The following is a 6920-nucleotide window of genomic DNA, read 5'->3' as shown; positions in this document are numbered from 1 at the left end:
GTTCTTGGATTTTGCTCTCTTCCTTTACACTTTTGCTACTCGAATTCAGATTATTTTGGTACTATTATTCTTCTTTAATCCTTTAATCCCTTAATTCTTAATCATTGCTTTAATTCCTTCTTCCCTTTTATTGTTATCATAATTGCTTTTAATTCAATCTTCATTAGTTTTATTATCATGTTTAGTTTTGATTATCTATATGTTATTGTTGGTAATTCAATAACGATGTGTAGCTAATTCCCCTCTGCTAAGACTATAGGGGATCCATAATTATGAAGGGAAGGTAATCGTTTTATTAGGTTAATGCTGGTATAATCTTTGTTGTTAACTGCTGCAATTAATTGTATCTGTTTAATTGAGTCGACACAATTAGGCATTTATATCTTAGTGACCCTTGACCTGGACCGAAAGGTTGGAAAAGGCGAGACTAGTAGCGAACAATAGGGCATTATAGTTAGGGCGAAAGCTAAGCTATTTATGCTTTAGGGCGAATTGAGACCGAAAGGAGATATTCATTGCTCCTCAGACCGTATCTGCATTGACCTGAGACCTAGATTACTTGACTGAATGATTATGGTGAACCGTCTGTCTTAGCTGTTTTCTCTACTTGATTTATCTTTATTCTCTTATTTTCTATTCCCTATCCTTATCATTAGTTTAGAATCAATCAATTAAAACCCCCCAAATCGGTTACCGAGATGGGCTTAGACTAAGCTGACATTTTCCCATCTCCATGTGGATTCGACCCGACTTCCCTAGCTATATTAGTTAGAGCCAGTTGGTTATTTTTGATAGGTATACGACTGCCCTGTCAAATTTTGGCGCCGTTGCCGGGGACCTCTAGTGTGTGAGACTAGGTTCAAGAAACTTGTCTACTGAAGATTTGAATGGGGCTTGGACTAGGTTCAAGAAACTTGTCCGTTCTGTGCCTCATCACGGGTTCAAGAAATGGTTCCTTTGTACCCAATTCTACAACGGGTTATATAGGAGCGAGAGATCTATTCTTGACAGCGTAGCTAAAGGGAGATTCACGAAGAATGTTGAAGATGACCAAGGTTGGCGTCTCATTGAAGAGATGGCTATTCATGTCTCTGAATATGGAAATCCCCGAGGTAGTGAGCAAGTTATTGAGTCAGCAGCTGCTGCAGTAGAAGGTCCTAGCAAAAGTCTAGGTAATGTGGAAATTACAGAAGCTATAGGCGAGAGTGCATAGGTTTGTTCGATTACTGAGCATGTGGAGCTATGTGGTAGATGTGGCATGGAAGGGCATGACCCTATTGGATGCCTGGCAAGTGTAGAGCGCGTCCTTGCTTATCAGAAATACAAGCAAGGAGTTCCTTTTTCTCAACTGTATGAAGAAATAAAGAATGTCTCTACTCATTCTACGCCAGCGCCGCAACCGGTTCCTCCTCCCGCAAATCAGGAAATTGCCGAACTAAAGTCTTTTGTGTTGAGCATAACACAACAGTTTGAGGAGAAGTGCAAAAGGAAAGAAACTGTCATAGAAAAATTGAGAGAACAAGTCGCGCAGTTAAAACTCGCTAAAGACCAGGCCAAGCTTCTACCGACATGCAATCCAGCTAGTGCAATGAATCTCCAAGTTGGCCTTACTCATGAAGGGCCAAAAGTACCAGAAGACGGGGTTATGACAGTTGATAATACCCCGGATGATGATTTGGATGAATTTCTAGATGAATTCCTTGTTGCGTGTGATCTAGACACTCGATCGAGTGAAATAATTCATCCCATCACTCGATCGAGTGAAAATAATGGTCGATCGAGCAGTGCAGAAATTGAAGATGGTCGATCGAGTGATATTCTTACTCTATCGAGTAAGTTTGCTGAAGAAATCACTCGATCGAGTGATAAAACTGGTCGATCGAATAAGGCAGAAAAGGAGAATGGTCGATCGAGTAAAGAAAGTGGTCGATCGAGTATGTCTCAACATGAAATCACTCGATCGAGTGATAAAAGTACTCGATCGAGTACCAGAAGTGGCGGAGACCCTATTTTACTATCTAATGCCGCCACCGTGTCATCTTCCCTTGCTGTGAAGACGTCACGCATTGATAAAGGTAAAGAGAAAGTTGCGGGTTCACTCATTGCTACCAGAGTGCCCTTCCCAGGTCGTCTGAAGGACGAAAAGATCGAGCGACAGTACGGTAAGTTTGTGGACGTTGTGAAGATCCTCCAGGTAACTGTCCCTTTTACCGAACTTGTTACTCAGGTACCTACTTACGCTAAGTTTATGAAAGATATTGTGACGCGTAAGAGAGATTTAGGTGAATTTGAGACAGTTTCATTTATGGAAGAGTCTAGTAATTTGCTTTTAAACAAGGCTCCACCCAAAATGAAAGACCCGGGCAGCTTTTCTATTACCTGTATCATAGGCAATGTGGTTATTGATAAGGCTCTTTGTGACTTAGGAGCCAGTGTTAGTGTCATGCCCCTATCTGTCTGCAAGAAACTGAACATGAGTCACCTTAAAGTGACTAACATTACCCTACAGATGGCTGATAGATCTGTTAGGAAGCCCTTAGGTGTCTTAGAGGACGTGCCTGTGAAAATAGGCAAGCTCTTTATTCCAGTGGATTTCATTGTTTTAGATATAGCTGAGGACACCCGGACCCCAATTATCTTAGGAAGACCATTCCTTTGCACAGCTGGGGCCGTCATTGATGTCAAATAAGGGCGTTTGACTCTTGCAGTAGGGGATGACGCGATCACTTTCAGTCTGCCTAGTACTTTGGCTCGGCCAATGATAGAGGACACTTGCTATTCTGTTGATATCATTGACGAGTCTATTTATGACTTCTGGTCGGGTTCTTTTATGAGGGACCCACTAGAAGCTCTTATGCTTTTTGATGATTGTGCAGATAGCCCAGATGACAGTGACGCTGTGTTGGATTTGCTTGTTGATGATTTAGATGAGCCTGAACTCACCGAAGCTGAGGGAGAGCAAGTGGAACAGATGATTAGCACTCTTTGCTCAATTGAGGTAAAGGTACCGGAGCGTAAGCCTCTCCCTTCTCATCTTAAATATGTTTTCTTAGACGATACAGAGCAATTTCCAGTCATTGTTAGTGCTAAGCTTAATGATGATCAGCTGACATCTTTGTTAGTTGTACTTAAGAAAAACAGGAAAGCACTGGGTTATTCATTGGACGATATCAAGGGGATTAGTCCCGATGTTTTTATGCACAGGATAGAGCTGGAGGAAGATCACAAACCTTGCAGATAGGGTCAGCGCAGGCTAAACCAGAAGATGCAAGATGTTGTGATGGCTGAGATAATGAAGCTGCTTGACGCATGTATTATTTATTCTGTTGGTCACTCTAAATGGGTGAGTCCAGTACAGGTGGTCCCGAAGAAAGGAGGGACAACTGTGGATAAGAATGATAAGAATGAATTAATACCTACTCGAGTAGTGACTGGTTGGCGGATGTGCATAGATTACAGACAGCTGAATGCCGCCACCAAGAAAGATCACTTTCCCCTTCCTTTTATTGATCAAATGGTAGAAAGGTTAGCTTCTCATAAGTTTTTCTGCTATTTAGACGGGTATTCAGGGTTCTTTCAGATCCCTATTCACCCAGACGATCAAGCTAAGACTACATTTACTTGTCCTCAAGGTGTTTTTGCTTATCGCAGGATGCCTTTTGGTTTGTGTAATGCCCCTGCCACCTTTCAAAGGTGCATGATGGGGATATTTTCAGAGTATATTGAGTCTATCATGGAAGTGTTTATGGACAATTTCAGTGTATATGGAAGTGATTTTTCTAACTGTCTGTCTAACCTTGAGAAAGTGTTGCAGCGCTGTATTGAGGTTAATCTTGTGCTGAACTGGGAGAAGTGCCACTTTATGGTCAACGAGGGAGTTGTCTTAGGGCATTTGGTTTCTGATAGGGGAATAGAAGTTGATAAAGCAAAGGTGGAAGTGATTCAGCAATTGCCACCTCCTGTTAATATTAAGGGGGTGAGGAGTTTCCTTGGCCACGCCGGCTTTTATCGCCGGTTTATCAAGGACTTCTCAAAAATTGCTAAACCACTTACACAGTTGCTACTTAAGGATGCCCCTTTTGTGTTTACTGATGAGTGTCTTTCTGCTTTTAACAGGTTAAAGCAGGCTTTGGTCTCTGCGCCGATCATACAGCCTCCCGACTGGGACTTGCCGTTTGAGATTATGTGTGATGCCAGTGACTATGCACTAGGAGCGGTGCTTGGCCAAAGGAAAGACAAAGCTTTGAATGCTATCTACTCTGCGAGCCGAACTCTTGATGAGGCTCAAGTGAAGTACACTACCACAAAGAAAGAGCTGCTAGCTGTAGTTTATGCCTTAGAGAAGTTTCGTTCTTATTTAGTTGGGTCAGAAGTTACTGTCTTTATTGACCATGCAGCTTTGAGGCATCTCCTTGCTAAGAAGGAGGCTAAACCGCGGCTATTGAGATGGATGCTCCTTCTTTAGGAGTTTGATTTGCAGATTAAGGATAAGAAAGGAGCTGAGAACGTTGTAGCTGATCACTTGTCGCGACTGATGCGACAAGAAGGGGAAGATTCTCTACCTATTGATGATTCCTTTCCTGACGATACTTTAATTGTTGTTATATCATCTATTGTTAACCAAGAACCTTGGTATGCAGATATAGCTAACTTCGTTGTCAGTGGCAGGCTGCCGCCTGACCTTTCTCATCAGCAGAGGAAGCGTTTTCTGTATAACCCTAAGCAGTACTTCTGGGATGATCCTTATTTGTTTAAGGAATGTGCAGACGGTCTCTATAGACGGTGTATTCCGTAGTGGGAGGCCAGAGCAGTCCTGGAAGGCTGTCACTCCTCTCCCTATGGTGGTCACCACGGTCCAACGCGCACCGTGGCTAAGGTACTTCAGTCTGGTTTTTACTGGCCTTCTTTGTTTGCTGATGCTAAGTCTTTTGTTTTAGCTTGTGATGCTTGCCAACGATCAGGGAATATTTCAAAGAGACATGAGATGCCACAAAACGGCATCTTAGAGGTTGAGGTTTTCGATGTCTGGGGCATTGATTTCCAAGGACCGTTCCCATCCAGTAAGGGTAACAGGTATATCTTAGTGGCTGTAGATTATGTGTCGAAATGGGTTGAGGCAATTACCTCACCTCATTGTGATGCCAAGACCGTGATAAAAATGTTCAAAAAGGTCATATTTCCCCGATTTGGTGTCCCTAGGGTCATCATTAGTGATGGGGGAATGCATTTTAAGGAAAAGAAACTAACTTCTATACTGTCTAAAGTTGGTGTCCAACACCGGCGTGGTTTGGGGTATCACCCCCAAACTAGTGGTCAGGTTGAGGTCTCTAATCGCGAGTTGAAAGAGATCTTGTCTAAGGTAGTTTCTAAATCACGGAAGGACTGGAGTCTTAAGTTAGAGGACACATTATGGGCCTACAGAACTGCCTTTAAGACACCAATTGGTGCATCACCTTATAGGCTAGTTTATGGGAAATCGTGTCACTTACTTGTTGAATTGGAATGTAAGGCTTGGTGGGCAATTCGTGAGCTTAACTATGATCCTAAGTTGTGTGGTCAGAATCGTCTTTTGCAGCTATTTGAGTTATAGAGTTTAGGCTTAATGCCTATGATAGCTCGCGCATTTATAAAGAAAAGACGAAGAGATGGCATGACAAGAGAGTTCTACCTCGGGAATTTCATGTTGGGCAAAAGGTGCTACTGTTTAATGCCCGATTGAGATTGTTTCCTGGCAAGCTGAAGTCCAGGTGGAGTGGTCCTTATACGGTGACAGCTGTTACCAAATTTGGATCCGTGGAGCTCGAAGATTCCGAAGGTAGTAGGTTCAAAGTGAATGGGCAGTATGTGAAGCATTACCACGAGGCGAATGAAGCAGACCATCGTGTTGAAGTCCTGTACTTTGACGAGCTAGATGCGCCAGTTACTTGATGCCAGAAAGGTCGTGCGGGACCTCTTAAACCAGCGCTCTCCGGGAGGCAGCCCGGACTGTTTTATTGTACTTTTGTTGAACACTTTATTTTTCTTTAGCTTTATGTTGAACTTTAGACGCTGTTTTACGAACTTTTTATGCTATCCTTGCTTTTAACGCGTATTTTGCAGGTCCAGTCACTCGATCGAGTAGTTTTTCTACTTGATCGAGCGCTTTTTGGGTTTTATTCACTCTATCGAGTGATATTTATACTCGATCGACCAGAGCCAAAATCACGCTTACTCGATCGAGTGGTTTTCTACTCGATCGAGTCCTTCCATATTCCAGTTTACTCGATCGAGCTGTTCCAAGTTGCTCGATCGAGTAGTAATGTCTTTCAGCTGCTGTTTTACGTCTATGGAGCTACTGCTTGACTTTCTTTGACCTCCCATGTTCATGGTCGGTTTGGGGAGGTCCCTCTATACGACGTTTTGTAAGTTTTCCGACTCCACTCCTCCTTTTCTCTTCAGTTTGCATTTCTTTCCCTATTTTTGGTACAATGAGGGCATTGTACGGTTTGATTTGGGGAGGTATGCATCCATATCTGTGTCATGTTTTCTTGCACTTTTGCTTGCACGTTTATTTATTTTCGCATGCATTGTTGTCTTAATTAATTCAAAAAATCATAAAATTCAAAAATTTTCATGTTTAATTTGAGTCGGAACGTTTGAACATTTACGCTACATTGAATCCTTACTTGAGCCTTGCATATTCTTGACATTTAGTTGGCATGATTATGTGCATGATCTACGAGTTTTTGTTTCTCTCTTATCTGAAAGAATAGACTTGATTCATTATATCGGCAAGCTACATTACATTCTGAGGTTAGAGCTTTATAAACTGGTGACATTCATGACCGGTTTTATTTAGGATGTGAGTAGTACTCTCTTTAAGGCATGTAACATCAAATTGCATAAGCATGAATCCAGTCTTCTTAATACCTGTATGCATT

Source organism: Silene latifolia, chromosome 9, assembly GCF_048544455.1.
Source record: "Silene latifolia isolate original U9 population chromosome 9, ASM4854445v1, whole genome shotgun sequence".
Classification (NCBI taxonomy): Eukaryota; Viridiplantae; Streptophyta; class Magnoliopsida; order Caryophyllales; family Caryophyllaceae; genus Silene; species Silene latifolia.
This window is presented reverse-complemented; position numbering follows the sequence as displayed.